Source organism: Patagioenas fasciata, chromosome 10 (assembly GCF_037038585.1).
Source record: "Patagioenas fasciata isolate bPatFas1 chromosome 10, bPatFas1.hap1, whole genome shotgun sequence".
NCBI lineage: Eukaryota > Metazoa > Chordata > Aves > Columbiformes > Columbidae > Patagioenas > Patagioenas fasciata.
The window spans coordinates 6,072,943-6,089,022 of NC_092529.1; the positions used below are offsets into that span (position 1 = coordinate 6,072,943).

At 42.9% G+C, this 16,080-nt stretch overlaps 1 long non-coding RNA gene across 1 annotated transcript in view; it reads left to right on the plus strand.

The window, feature by feature from the left end:
* Positions 1-1,082: 1,082 nt before the first annotated feature.
* LOC136105940 (uncharacterized) overlaps positions 1,083-16,080 on the plus strand; it is a 188,596-nt gene continuing 173,598 nt past the window's right edge. The window contains exon 1 of the long non-coding RNA XR_010652058.2: positions 1,083-1,154. This is a non-coding gene — a long non-coding RNA (uncharacterized lncRNA). The remainder of the gene's footprint in view (positions 1,155-16,080) is intronic.

The following is a 16,080-nucleotide window of genomic DNA, read 5'->3' on the forward strand; positions in this document are numbered from 1 at the left end:
CTTTTTCTCTCCTTCCCTTCCTTGCTCCTTGGGGCACAGATGTGCCATTTAGTTTTGAGCACTCTTGGAAAACTTGTTTCTGCAAGTGTCCCTTTCCTCAGCTGTACTCTAGAAACACAGAAATAAAAAATAATTTCCTCGGCATTCCTGATGCAACATATATCCCTGGGGGAAAATGTGCTTACCCCCATTTAAACAGATGAAAAAAATGTTTTACTGAGCTGGCAGATGACACGGGGCCCCAGCCAGGGAAGGGAGGTGACCCGCTCTTGAGTATCTGAGAACCGGGTTTTCAAAGCCTAAGAAAACACGTTTCTTTTTTCACCTGGTGGCTATTTCCATATAAAGTCTGCAATAATTTCAGTCGTGCCAGGACACATTCAGCTCAGTAAGCCCAGAAATAAAAAGAGAAGTGTTTTATCTTCTCCCCTAGACCCGTGCAGGGCTGCAGAGATGGGAAAAGCATCAGGCCTGCTCAGAAACGTCCTTGCTCGGCCTCTCCTCTTTAATAACGTTGTCACCCCAGGGCAGCGACTTCTCTTAAAACACTACAGCACTTTTTGCCTTTTCCGCACTAACACTGACCTCTGGTGGTTTCTAGTGTTGTTACATGCGCCTGAGATTTGTTCTGGATCTTCTGCAGAAGTTGTTCAGTCCTGAGAGTTTTCTCAGTAATTCCCTCTGAGATGTGAACAGGTGGCGTGCTTGCCATTCATGTGACTATCTTTTGTAGGTTTTTTTGTTTGTTTTTTCTTTTTTGTTGTTGGTTTTTTGATGATGTTTGGTGTTTGGTTTTTTTAAGAGGAAGGAACAGAGGATGTCGTATTTATCCTAAGTCTGTGATTTTTAGACCCTCAAAAAACATGCACTTCTCTAATAGGGGCTGTGCGTGTTGTGGTGTGGTGGGTTGGTTGGTTGTTTTTAAGGTTTTGGTGTTAGTTTTCAGCCTTTTTGATGATGTCTTGTCTTGTTTGGGGTTTTTTTCGTTGTTTTTGTTGGACACCTTTTGGGGTTTTTAACCTCTTTTTTGTGAGGAAAGTCAAACAAAACAGTCCCACCGGATGTTGCTGGAGCTGACGGGCTGAATAACCAGCGCTGGAAAAATGGCGGCGGGGTGTGAGGGGAGAGAGGAGCCCAGACCCTACCTGGGGGAGGTGAGGGCTGAGTGGGGGTGGGATCACCCGTGGGTGGGATGTGCTGGGTGGGCTGGGGCGGTTGCTAATGGCCCAGGGTCGTTCCGGAGGAGTCAGCCCGTGTGAAGGGGCAGGTGGTGCGGGGCGGGCGGGGCCCGGGCCCGCGGGGCGGTGTGTTCCCCGCGGGGCGGTGGGTCACCCCCCTCAGTGGGGTCAGTGTGTCCCCACAATGTGGGGCAGGGGGTCCCTCCTCAGCAGGGCACGTCCCCCGGGTTCGGGCCAGGCCTTCCCTGGGCTGCTCGCGTGTGACTGCTGCCCGCACAGGGCTGGGGCGGGAGTGGGAGCCATGGCAGGGCCCCCGTGGTGCCATGGTCCCATGGAGAGGGACTGAGGGAAGCTGGGACACAACGTGAGAGGCCTCGTCTGGGAGTGTGTGAGGTAATGACCAAATGTTGGTGGGTTGAGGAGAGGAAACAGGCCGGGACTGTGTGATGGAACAGGAGAGAGGGCTGTAGGCAGCTGAGAACTGAGAGAAAAGGTGCCATAATTTTAACTTCTGAATTGGTTAAAAGAGATCCCAGACTAGCAGATTTGTAAGGGGGGGGGTGTGGGGGGGTGGGAATGTGTCATGGTAGAGACGGACAAACCAGCATAGACATACACAAACCAAATGGACATAGACCAAGTTCTGAAGTACAAACAGCAGTCTCCATTTACTGCCACAGATGCTTTTTTATATAGTCTTTACCAGCTCAAGCATCTTTTTGCTGTTGGTTACAGGCTGCAGTAGTAACATATCATTGACTAATTTTGCTATTGTCAATGTTACTCTTTTACTCCCTTCTTTCTCACGGGTACACCTTGATATCTCCAGATACTCCTTTACTCCCATCTTTCTCATGGGTAGGCCTTAATATCTTCTGTTCCCGTACCCGAACTGAGCTCCTCAAAACCCCACCAAAACCTTGGCTTGTGCAACAACCACCATGACACACTGACTTGGACTGAGGCATTTGGTGTTTCTGGAGTGCTTTTTAACCTTAGCCATGCTTTTAATGCTATAATGTTGACTATACATAGTGTAAATTTAGCATAAGTGAGCTGGCACTTTCCATGCTGCGAGGCTGCGTGTGTAATTGCTTAATCCTTTTCCTTGGGACAGGCATGTTCCAAGTACACTACTGACCCTAGCACATAGATAGATATATCTATATCTATATATAAAAATATAAATATCTATAAATATATATATATAAAAATATAGATAGATATAGATTTTTTTAATAAATGAAAAGAGTGAGGGGGGAAAGGAGGTATTACTAAAGGAAACATTCACTATAAACTTTAAAAATGAAATCTGCTGATGTGGGATAACTGATGTGTCCGGCTTCCTTGAAACCGTCACCTTGTGTTACGCACAAGATGTGACCTGTGAGCATGCATCAGCAGAACAAAACAGATTACATCTGGTCACGTCAGAGATGTTGGAAGTCGCTCCAAGACAGGCAAAGCCAGACATGCTGCGCAGTCGTGGCGACACCCGTCCAGTTGCATGGACCCAATTCCTTCAGCATTTGTGTCATCTGTACTCGCTTGGATTCATACCAGTTAAAATCTGTCTTTTCAAAATGATACAAAGCTAGTCCAGGTTTCAAATGCAGCAATAGAAACACAAACAGAAGCTGGTTGGTAACGTTCAGTTCATTAATGCCAGCTATCTTAGTGTTCTGAGCCCTGGGAGAGGTGCTGGGCACCGTGCCCTGTGGTGTGAACCCACCCTGGCAGCACCTGCGCTTCCCTCAGTGCTTATCATACACAGTGGTATTGTTAAACCTGGCTTGGAGTGGGTGAATGAGGACAGCTCAAAGAGTCTTCAGGCCTTTTTTTTTTTTTTTTCCTCTGGATCTTTGGGAGAAGCAGAACTGGACTTGCTTCAAATCCTTTTATTCCCAGTATGCCTAGCAGGGCAACATTCTCTTGTGTGGGCCAAGATAAAGAACTACTTCCAACATCCTGGAGTCCACCCAAAGAACAGCTATTCCTTGTTAGTTTGTAATCAGAGGGTTCAGCCACTCTGGTGACAAGCCTGGAGGAGAAGTACAGTAACTCAGGCTTTTTCAGGTTGGTCTAGCCAAAAGCAGCACCTTACAGTGTAGCTGAAAAACCAGGAGGAAGTTCTGGCCCACCTGTTCCCAGCAGTTTGCTCTTTTGGATGCATTTTCTTAGTTTGTCAGCATGTTGTTGTCTTGTAGCCTTTTAGCAGAGTGAGAGTTGCAGGACCTGTTACATAAGGGAACTGGTTATCTCTTATGGATAAATGCAAGCTGAGTACACAAGGAACGAATTCTAGACAAAAATGGAACAAAATATTTATGATGTGGAAACCATAGCTACCATATCGTATAGATACCATATCCTATGGTATATTGTACCATAATTTAGTTAGTGACTGCAGGAGAATGGCAGATCTCAGAGGCTAGAAAACAAAGTGAATGCATCTTTAGCATTGTGTATGAAAAAGGGAAGGTGATGAATGTATGCTATTGTGGTCGATATGGTTTTGTCATGTTTTCCAAGATGACACTCATATAGAGAATTAAAACCACTTGTTATGAGGGGAGGCAGCCTTCCTACAGTGGCTGTGCTCTCACCCAGAAAAGTGCAAGCCTCAAAAAGGCTTCCAGTAGTTTACAAAATCCAGCATGCATTAAGAGCAGCAAATAAAAATGTCCATAAAGGTAAAAGATGCAGTATCCAAGATATAAAATGAAAACAGATTGTAAGAGTTTGGAATGCAGAGTTTAAGAGATGAAAATGGAGTAGTTAATCATATAGTTACAGTCACTCACAGCAATAGTGCCAGTGCAGTTTAGGTGCCACTGTGCCAGCATTAAAGAGCTTTAGAGTGGTTCAGTTAAACGACAATTTAGCCAATTCTGCTTGCACTGTGTACACAGCTGTCATAATTATGTGCATACTTCACATTCAGATCTTGTTGATGCGGAGTCGTGAGCTGTTGGAGGATGCGCCTCGGTAGGTGCAATTGTGTTCAGAGCGGGTGGAGATTTGCACGTGTATGGCAGTCAGCCAGTTGTTCTGCTGACCTCACTCTGGCCAGCATCAGACCGGTATGAATTCTTTATTTCCATTTGAAGATGCTATTCAATGCCTAAAGATTCTTTAATTTCATTAACATGCTCAGAGCCACCATTCTGTGTGGCCATGCTCTAATTTTAGGATCTATGCTCATTAAGGAATCAGAATAGCCCTCTGAGATTATCTGTAAAACCAAATTCTTAGTACCTGTGTAAAAGCAGTTCATAGGAAACCCACCATCTGAAGTCGCCTGGTATTCCTATGCTATATGTCGGGTACACTGGGCAAACATAAACATGGCCAATTTACACATGGATAATATGTCCAAAGAATTTCTCTCATTCTGTTCAGACCTACTAATGAATATGACCTATGATCATAATTCATTTTCCAGGAGGACTTGAAACTGCTATTTAACTTACCTAAGTAATGTCTCATTCTTCCTGAGGCACGTCATCAGAAGACTTCCTTTTTAATTATAAATATAGGAAAGGGTGTGAAAAGGACTTGGACGTTGATATATATGTATGGGATTGTATGTTCCATTCAAAATCATTGTCTTTTGTATAATTAAAAATATAACTAGTTGTAAACAATTAATTCAATTTACTTTATTATGGTGTAATTTAATTTCTCCTTGCTGTGCATTTCCATAATATTATTGTTTTACTTTTTTCTTTGTAATACATTGGTTTACCCCTACCCCACAAGATCCCCTTTTGTTTTCCCTCAGTGGCAATAACAAACTGCAGACTTTTGACCGATCTTTCTTGAAGGTTTTCTGCTCTATAGCTCGCTCAGCATGTCAGCTGTGTTTAGCGTGAGCTGGTAGACAGCATCACCAGATGAGCAAACATTTTCCTGTTTCTCCCGTCACTAAGCCAAGTTCCAAATGTGGGACACTGGTAGGGACACAAGCGTGGGGGGTATTTGACTTTCCTGACTACATGTCTTGCGAAACTAGATCTGCTGGGCTCTTGGAGACCTGCTGTGTTGTGAGTGCTTCCTTCATTCACCCAGGTCCCAGCCATCACCCTTGGAAGTGCCTTTACTTGGTGGTAGAAGCTGCTGTCAAACACTCCTGCCATGAATTCTGCTTATGAGATTTTTGCAAGCAGCCTGATCTTCGCTGGGGAAAGCTTGCAGAAGGGCAGATGACAGTTAAATAGAGCCACTTGGCCCAGCCCTTTATGCTTTTCAGAATCTCTTCTTAAATTATTATAGGAGTGGTTTTCATCCTTCCCTTTATTGACCACAAACTCAGACCCCAAGGAGCTCCCCAAATGTTATCACTGACCATAGAAATGCTGTAAATTCTTTGCCTATTAAAGCTATGGACTTTTCTGAGAAAAGTTAGTGTTCTGAGAAATTCATAGTTGGACTGAAAAGATGGGAAAAAAATTGAGACACTGTGTTCAGCTCCATCATGAGATGGAAGTCTCTACCAGCCCAGAAAGGCCTGTCTCTATGTTAATTTGGATACCTTACTGCGAGACCAAGGAGCCCTTTTCCAGCTGTTCATCTGCGTGGCTTCACCTCCAGCAATTGCATCCAAAATCTTTCCTTAAGGTTCCCTGTCTTGATGACTCCGTCAGGCACTTCTGGCTCAAGTTCTCTGGACTGGACATGCTTATTTGCTTAAGTAGTATCTTAATTGCAGGCCCATTATGAGCTTTGGGCACTGCGTATCTTGGCCCAGTTTGTCTCTCAAAGCCATTGTAGTCTGTCACCCTCCATGCTCTGAGACTTCCTGAGGACTATTCTCTATGACTTGGGCATCCTGAAGAACTTGCTGGGTACACGCGATGTAAACGTTTAGTAAGCAAATGGAAAATACCAGTAGGAAACAATGGGACCTAAATGCTCCCGGGGAAGCTGGATGTGTTGTTACTGGGATGTTGCCCAATCCTTTTACTTAACCCAGGGCTCCAGAGACCTGCCTGGGGCCATGAACACCTTGTTCCCTAGGAGTGTCCTGTGTTGTAGCATTAAATCTGACAGCAAAGATGGCAACCTTGTTTGTCATGGGGTCCAGATCTCAGGTGAGAGCGTTTTCTCCTTTTTGCTAAGGTGCACGCTTCTCTTTGTTATGAAGAAAACATTCCTTTTGAACAGGACCAGGGCTGCTGTGAGCTCCTGTGGCTGGCTCTCACTAGCTGGCAGAGCAGCAAACCAACCCTGTCAGCTGAGTGCAAAAGGACAGGAAGGGAGTTTTCTTGCAGATGCCAGACTTTAACACAGCTTTGCATAAGCAAGGCTAATTTTCTTTATTTTAGCAACAATTGTGTTTCCCTAGTTCAGTCTCTCTGTTTGTCTATATATATGTGTTACCCTAGTCGCACACACATGCTTGTGTGCACTGCTCTTCATTTAAATGACTGCTTTTTCTTGCCTGCTGGTGCTGCTTGGGCAGGTACTTTGCAGGACTGTGCTGCAGAGGCTCGTGAGTCAGAGCGTTATCATTGGTCTGTGCACACACTGTGCAGCAGCAGCTGCTCAGTCTGACCTGTTGTGTGCGTCATGTAGTCCTCTCTTGAATACATAAACTGGAGATGAGGGACGTCACCTGCTATTTCTCAGTAACTCCGGAACTGTGATGTGCCTTTGTGATCTATCAATTAAGACAAAAGGCTGCATTACGGTGCTCTGGGAAAAGCAGCATCAACTGGAGTTGCAGATGTATTATCTCACTGTATCAGATTGGAATGTGGTTGGATGTGATTACGCTCAGTCAGAAATAATATATCTGAAAGCATGAGAGACACATTTAATTCCCTATTTAAAAAGGAAAAAAAAAAGATAGAAGACCAGAACTAGTTTCCTCACCACTCCCCAAGCATAGTTTCTCTTTAATTGTAGCTGAATAGGAAAATATAGGAAAATATTCTATCTTTCAGCTAGGTAATCAGGACTGCTCAGTTCACTGACGTTGGTTCACATCTTGCATATCATCTCTGCTCTCTTACTCAGCTCAAGATATTTGAGCCCAGATGTGTGTGTGGTGCAGATAATGTCAACAATCACACTGAGGACTACGTCTGAGCTTGCACTGTCAGAGCAAAGCTGCAGGAGCTGTTTTCTGCACACTCCTCACACATTGGGCATGGGTGCATGGAGTGTGGTGGTACTTCCTGAATGCAAAGTAGGAGAGAAGAGGTCAAATGGCAAGAAAGAGGTGATTTCTAGTTCTGAAGAGATACGATGAGCCATCCATGACTCTTTCCCAGTCTTTGTCTAGTATATGTGAACAGGACACCTCCTGGCATGTATTAATGCCTCCCTCCCCAGCCTCTTCTAACGTCATTTATTCTGTCTGTGTCGCAATCAACAAGGCAAGGGGCCTTCCTCCCTGAGAAGGAAGACGCTAATCTCGCAGCCTTCTCCTCCCAAGGCCACAGTCAATGTCTTGCAGTGAATCAGCTGCCAAAGGATGTTCCTGCAGAAGTCTGTTCACGCCCTAGAATTCTTTTGTCTCTTAGCTAAATATAACATGGGTAATAATTTTACTGACACAAGGTAAATGGGCATCATTTTTCTTTACAGATTCTCTGCCTGGGATGCTGTATTATATATGGCTTCAGAAAGGGGACGTTTTTGTAAGCTGTATATCTTGATGCTATATTGCACTATGTTTTAATACATCGGTTAAAACAATACAGTGATGCAGTGATGTAGTAAATACTTTTATATCAATTGGTCTGTTTTATTTAACAAAAAATATATATTTCTAGGTACTTACATCTGGTGCTATTAGGTCCTTATCACTCATTCCAACTTCAGTGTAAACCTTACCATTCTCATGTCTTGGAGGACTTAAATTTGGGAGTTGGGGGAAGAATTACTTATCTGGAAAACCAAAAGTTTGCATACAAGTTATGCAGAACTGATGATGCTGAAGAAAGAAATCAAGTGCTCTTAAATAATGGTCCTTCGGCAGCTTTTTTTGCGCCGTGTCCACTAAACCACTTCTCTTTCTCTTACCTTATAATGTAAGTTGAAATGTGCAGTGCCTTTGTGTAGCTCCAAACAGCCGTTAGATGTCTCAGTTCCACCAACCAGACCTTGTCACCAATGTGCAATGCTGCAACAAATGAAGGCAAGCAACAGTCAGTCTTAGAGGTTAGTCTTACCTAGCTGAAATAGTGATTATTCTGTTCCAAAAAATCACCTTCAGCTATAATTTACATCATTTTGCAATCCATTTCTGTCCTAGAAAACAGCTTTTGTACTTAAGTGCTGCTGTCGGTGTGGTTGCCATGTTGAAGAAAATGTCATCTTAAATAGGAAATATCACCTGGACAGTTTGTTCTGTGGCACAGAAAGGATCAGGCTTCCTGCAGAAATGGATGAGCAATGGGTATTTTGTTGAAAAAACTTGTTGCTTTGCAGCTTGCTACTCCATGTCTGAAGGGATTTGTCATGGAGGGAGAGGTACAGAATTCCCTCCTCCGGTTGCATTAATGTCCTCAACTCCCACCTGGAAGGAGGATGCTTAAACTGCCAGACTAGTCCGGGCATGGGCAATCCTCACCACTCCTGCTGAACTCTGTAGTAAATAATTTTTGTTAGGCCAGATAGAGGGGAGGGAGTGAATGTGACTCTTGGCAAAGTCATTTAGGAGGAGAGATTTCAGTTGCCTGCTCCCAGGACTAGTTGTGTCCTTTTGCAGTGCTAAGTTGTGTATCAAGTACAGCAGGAGATGTGGAAGCAGAGTTCAGATCCCAGGAGTCCTCCCTCGCAGGTAAGCGCTCTGATCCCTGTCCTGTGCACTCATGTTCCTTTGCTGCCTCCGTAGAGTCGTTGTTGAACAGTGCTGTGGCTCCAGCAGCAGGGAGGTGAGTGTGACACTCGGAATATGCTGCTCGGTGGTGGCTGGGGCATGATGGTGTGAGCGAGAACCAGACTGAAACACAGTCACTGCTGGCATGAGTGCTCTGATCACTTGCGTTTCCACCTCTGCTTTCGAAGTGTCATGCCTAGGTTTTTGAGCATAAAGGGGTAGGCGTTTCTATTTGTAGAAAGTTCTGGTCTGTGTTTCTAAGTGAATACCGTCACTTCAGTGCGAATCTTTCTTACGTGTTGTGGGAGAGCTGGGATTTAAGACATGCTGAGATGAGTTTTTATTGCACCGTTATCAGTAACTATAAACCAAGCATGATTTTAAGCAGCTTCCCACCCAGTTGTGGCTGAGTTTGGACAGTGAATTTTTAAGCTCCTGTGCCGCATACAGAATCTATGAACCCAGCTTAGGCTTTTGGTTTTCAGTTTGGGCATGTGACTTTCCGCACTGCTGTATCCTCTTTGGATCTAGCTGAATCTAGCATTGTGTTGGGCTGTGTGCCTACGCTGAGAGAAAGCTCAGGTGCTGTTCTACACCCACTTCTGTTATTCCTACCCTCAGAGAGACTCAGCTGCAGTCTCTTGTTGTAGTGGCTAGCAGAAAAACAGACATAACACCTTAACGAGCATTTGATTTTCAAGGTGTGTCTGGGAACCTGCAGACAGCTGTTATTCTGCTCTTCAGAAAGACCAGAGATCATCCATCTTGGGTGTAGAGCCATGTACGTATGGGACTCCCTATCTCAGTCGTCATGCCACAGTTGTCCACCATCTAGACAAAAGCTCACAGCCAACCAGCTGCAGAGCATCCTCAAAGAATTGCTGTAAATCACATTCCTAACGTTCACTTTAAAAAGGACAAAACTCTGTGTCTCCGATTCTTCTAATTTCATGCACTTTATTTTAGAGAAAAAGATATTCAGGGTTTTTTTTGTTCCATCTTAGAATATGAGTGTAAACATCCCAGAAAGGGAGAATTTCCTTAAGGTGTTCCTTAGTGTGTTATTAACTCCAGAGTACTTGCCCTGATGGAGGAATGAGAATTAATTGGCTGGTTGTGAGCTGAGAATGCTAGCAGTAGGAGATTCTTTGTCATGTCAAAGGCGATAAGCTGTGATATATTGCACGCTGCTGTGACACAGGATTTAGGGCAAAGAAGTGGTGGTTTGTACAGTAGTTTTAATGTCTGAACCAGTGAAATGGTTTTTATGCATGCATGCTGCTTTGCTGGCTTGTGTAAATGTTTTCAGCAAGTACTAAAAAATACAAACGTAACACTTGTTATTGCCAAAACTTTAGGGTACACTAGGAGTCCACAAACTACCATGTTAAAGGGCTGATGTTCATTTGGCTTATTCTCAATGTTGAAAGTTTGTGTAGATCCTGAATCTTAAGCACTGTCTTGTTCAGGCAGGCTGCCTGTTCACCGGCCATAGGCTGGGTGAACTAATGCAAAAGGAATACAAACCCACCTAACTCTGCTTCTGTCTTTTCAAAGGTATCTGGTGGTTTAAGGGGAACAGAGTTTCCGAATGCAGCGTGCTGCCCTCGGCCAGGCCGTGGCCAAAGGAGAGGCTGGCGCCTGCTTCCCTCAGCTTACCAGCCAGCCCAGGCTGAAGAGAAACAGGAGGGCAGCTCTGAGCAGCTGAAGGGGAGGGAGGCAAACTCTCAGGAGCGGTTAGGAAATGAGCCTTTGGTATAAAGTTTAACCAGTTACAGAGGGGAGATGTGAATATCTTAAATCTTCAGCCAGACAGAGGCCCTGTATTCAGGATTTGTACATACCAGGAAAGTGTGAAACCAAGGTGATATATACAGTGTGACTGAGCAAAATCTATGCTGTCTTTCTCTGTAGGCCATCCTCACATGGAAGAATGTACTGGCATTCCTTTTTGATAATAAGATTGGCCATGAGATGTTGAGGGGAAGCAACAGCATCTGAAAGTCCTGTTTCTTCACTGCCTAGTTTTAGATGGAAAGAAATGTAGACACAAGTGTAATAACATTGCAGTAATCTTCTCTGTGTTAGTATTCCTGGGAAACAAGAAATGGAACTCTTTGGGATAACTGCTGATTTGCCAACAAACTGAAGCAAGTTGTGATAATGTGCTAGTGATGGAGTTGCAAACAGCTTCCCTCCTTCGCTGTCCTTCCCAAGCACCAGGGCTCTCAACAGAGTCCTTGGGTGTATTTTAGTAAACCTCTTCAGCCTGGGGAGGTGGGTGAACATTCCACCTTGTGGTGTTAGTGAATAGATTGGTTAAAGTTCAGGTAAGTTAGATAGTAACAGATAAAAATGTTGTTTTGTTTGTTTTTACAAAAATAAACTTTTTAATGAATGACTTTAGCAAAAATTTGGAGCCTTGGATGTTAATTTTGCAAATGGATTGTGTTCACGGTTTGAGGTTTTGTTTCCAAAAATATAAATGTCATAAAATAATAGCTGTGTCGAATGATAACATGGAAACCAGCAGCTAAAGATATCACTGTGGATCTGTATTTTCCTAGCCTATCTATAGATACTTTGATATGAAATAAAAGTTCAAGATTCATTGGTGAGCAGCTGTTGAATTCTACATCATTCATCAGATGAATTGCGATCAGCTGTGTGGACATACAGAAGGGATGAGGGCTGTTCACCTAAAGGAGGTGCAATCCAATAAGTCTTAATTCTCCTTTCCCCTCCTTGAGTTTTACTCGGTATCTTGCACATTTCCTCTCTGGTGAGAAGCAGATATGATGGAGAATGCACTCACTCAATTAGCCTGGAGACAGCGAACACGGTGCTGCCCTTTCCTCTCTGCAGTCGGAATCAAACTGAGAACACTTCCGTGTATTGATTTGCAGCGTTCTTTCTGTTTAGGAGTAGTGAGATTTGACAAATTATTTGCTTCCCCCACTGGTTTTATCAGTAAAGCTGTCCTAGTTTGACTAAATGCCAGGCTGTTTTTTGTAATACCTAGTGATGGGAAATGAACCAGAAACATTCTGATGGAAAGGATGAGAAGATTCGCTAACAAACTAGAAAAGAATTATCTGTACAGTAGCTGGTAATGCAGAAGACTTACCATTTGTGGAAACTGCATAGGTTATGGGTTTTACCATTATATTAAGGAAAAATCAGCGTTCTGTTCATCGGGAAGAACAAACATTGAAGATCAGCACTGCTTTTGGGGAGCTCATCTTAATCATAACAATGGAGATTATTATTAGCAATCACTAAAAATTATTAAAGATGGTTGTCATCTCACTTTCCATGATCACTTGTTATGGTAAATGAAGGGCATAATTTTGCAGATGGTTGTAACTAATTTTAGTAATGTAATCATTAGTTCCCTTTTCGCCTTCCCCTTTTCTGCACATGTGTGATTAAACATTAAATAGAGAATGTTTAAACATTCCCTTTGGAAAAAAGCATGTCATGTGGTGGGACAGGAATGGGAAGCTGATGCCCTGTTCTCCGTTTCTTATTGTATATTGTATAATCTTGGTTCCGGGCACAACAGAAGTTTACCCAAAACGACAATTGTGTCAGTACACAGGTACTGATGGCATTTCCTAATGGCTCACAAGGATCAATCAAAACCTTTTAATGTTCTCAGCTAGAGCCAAATGCTACCCTCCCTTTATAGTTAGTTGTGTGAGATCAGAGAAACTCCCTTTACTGTTTCAGTCACTCTGGTGACACTGAGAAGGAAACTTAGCTCATGGAGTTCAAGTCTTTGTGAAGTTGGCCTAACCAGGACTTCAGCTGGACCAGTTCAGTGTGCTCTCATGGAGGAAATCTTGAATAATGTAATTCAGTTGATTGAAAGGGAGGTATTCAGAAATAGGAGGTGAAACAAGAACAGGTTTTGATCTCTTTTCGCATATATGTATTTTTATGGTTTTTTTAGTACTGTCCATCACCGTGCTGTTGGAGTGCCCTCCACATATCAGCAGTTATCCACCAGACTTTAAAGGTACATACCCTGTATCCCTGAAAGTAAGACAAGGTATTATATTAATTTTTTTTTCCAAAAGATGCTTTAGGGCTTATTTTCAGGGGATGAACAACAATCTATATTTATTCTTGAACAAAAAAAAAAAAATCAACCTTTATTCAAATATGGTCATGTTATCACATTCTGGAACATCATCATAGCTTTCCAAACCCTGAATTCCATCATGATTTTCTTTTCTGTCTGTCCTGCTGCATTCTGTTGCCAATTAAATTTACTTTTTTACATATATAGCTGCCTGGACACTATTTAAATTGACTTTTTAAATGAATCGTAACTAGGGCTTATTTTTGGAGTAGGGCTTATATTTCAAGCATCCTCAAAGCATGAAAAATCATGCTAGGGCTTGTTTTCAGGGAAACGGGGTAGGAGTCTGACTCCTTTTCAGATATTTGTTGCCAGGCCTCTGTTGTGCTTTGTGTGTGCTTTGTGCTTCCTTGTTCATATTAGATCAGTTCTAAGTGTGAAATTAGTCTCGTTCCAGGTATCTGTTGTCTGTGCTGATCTCCTCCCTTCACCTGTGCAACCGTGGACGTGTTTCATGATGTTGTGACTTCCTGGCCAGGTGGGGGTGGCTGAGGCTTGATCGTTCTCTTTGGGAGGGAAAACCTTTACTATAAACCACAAATATGGGTTTGGGATTATCTACTATTTGAAACATTCATTTAGTGCATGTATGTTTTGCACATAATGAGCAGAAATGACGTCCTGTTTCATTAGAACAAGTTCCAGGCACAAGAATTTTTGTATCTGTTCTCTTCTCAGAGTCCTGCTCATAACTTCATCCTGTGTCCTCTGGCTGCAGTTGAGCTGCAAGCCTCAGTCCTGGCTGCTTGTTGTACTCGCTTCAGTTTTTACCAACTAAATTCTAAAATCCAAAATGCATAAGCAGGTGTGGGGGCTGGAAGCAGAACTTGGTCTATGTCCTTAGTCTCTGAGGTGGGTGTGCTAAAAAGACCTTGTCCACCTGTGAATCTTGAATTGTGCTCAGTGCATCTTCCACAGGCTGGACAGTTGCTAAACAGCCAGTTCTGTTGGGAAGAAGAGGGATGTGACCTTCAGCCCCTCTCTGGGAAAACACTGAGCTCCTATCTCACGCTTGTCAAAATCAGGCTACTGTATAAGCAATGTTTGCTACTGCTTATCAGAACTTTACAGAAATTGGTACATATTCTGTAAGGAATGCAGTCTTTTGTCTCTATGTAATGTGTTATTTAATAATACCTGTATCACAAGTCTCTTGAAGAGAAACAGCTGAGGTTTAGGTCTTGACTAGGTGCAGGTCTCAATGCAGGGTTGATTCTGGGTGTGTGCAGAGGTGTGAACCTCCAGGGAGCTTAATGTAAAAAAAACCAAACCCAGTAGCCATGGAACTGAGGCAGCCGATAGGCAGAGCAAAGGAATTGTTCATAACTTTATCCTTAGATATTAAAACTCCACTAAGATGTTTGCTTAGGCTTTGGATGGAAAGAGAGTTGGCAGAAGTTGGAAAGAAAACCAGGGCATGGAGCCTCCACCCTAAATCAGTTTGTTTTGTACGCTAAATAAAAACATATGGATGTGGAGGGTGTTGAATGGCACCTGATCAGCAGAATAACAGTGTGTATCTGCATCCTACTGAGGTACTGATGTGGGCTGAATGCTCTTGTGGCATTTTATTGTTCACAGTGCTGGGTAGTATGAGCAATAAGCTCATAAGCTTCCAATGAAAAAGATTCTCTTCCACCCCCATTATACTGTAGAATAAACTTAGTACTCTTCTAGGCCTTGCCTAAGTGGAACAAAGGTCCCCTACTGCTGATGTGGAAATAATTACCACTCATCTACTTGCTGTGGCTGAGAGACTTACGCTTTTTTATTATTATTATTTTTTTTAAAGCCCTTCTTGGCAGGTGAAGTGTCCATAATGGCAAGGAACAAACTGACATAGACTGTTCTCTTTGCATGTACATTTTTTTTTTTAATCATCAGAAATTTGGTATTTTGAGAATTGCAGGTTTCTTGGTCTTCTGAAGACTTGAAAACATGGTTTAGAGGTTTAAGAAATGACAGTAGTTGAAGTCACCTATTTTTATTGTTTAGAAACCAACTCACGGATTTATGACACAGGTTATTCTTGGGACAGGGGCAGGAGGTTTGGCTGGTTAAGTTGTGAGCTGGTGCTCTGGGCAGGAGCACTGTCTCCATGTCCTGGTAGGTTTCTGGACCCAAGAGGACCTGACATACTGACCAGTTAAGCCTCAGAATCAACTCTCATAGCAGAGCCATATGGCAAAGCTTATGGTTGCTGTTTAAATGCAACTTTACATGGCTTAGTAAGAAAAATCACAGGTCTGGCTGAAACTCTCTAGATACTTTGTTTTCTGAGACCATGACAAATGGGTTCTCACCACTCAGAGAAGATCTCAGTTTACACTTAGAAGGCAGCAGCTTGCCTGCTTTTCATGTAAAGTTTAAAGGCTCAAAACCAGGAGTGATGTAAAAAGATGCTGTTTTAAAATGTCACTGTTTGTAACGTATCGCCTGAACTGGGGAATGAGGTTTGCAGCAATGGTTTTCTGGGATGCAGTGCTCAGTTGTGAATTTATAATATCTCAAGAGCTGCTACAGGGTTGAGCAGTTTCCTGCATTTTAGCTGTGACCGCAGAGAATGTTGCTGCACCCAGTTAAAATCTGAGCTGTGTTTCTTTTCTCCAAACCATACTGCTTGCAGGGCAAAACAAGAATTTCAGAAGAGAGGACACAAGTTGAATTTTTATACTGAGTAAAAACGTGCCAGTAATGCTTTTGCAGTGTATTTACAAAGTGTTTACACATCACGCACACAGAGTCCCCCGTCAACAGTGCTCTGTGAATTTTGATGCCATAGCAAATAACGCCGAACACATTTCCAAATATAGAGTACAAGACAAAACCAAATTGGGAAAATGTACTTTCCACAAACACTTTGAAAAGGTTTAGGTAAGAACAGAAATTTCTTCCAATAAGAAGAGGTGGTGTTCTGTAAGAAT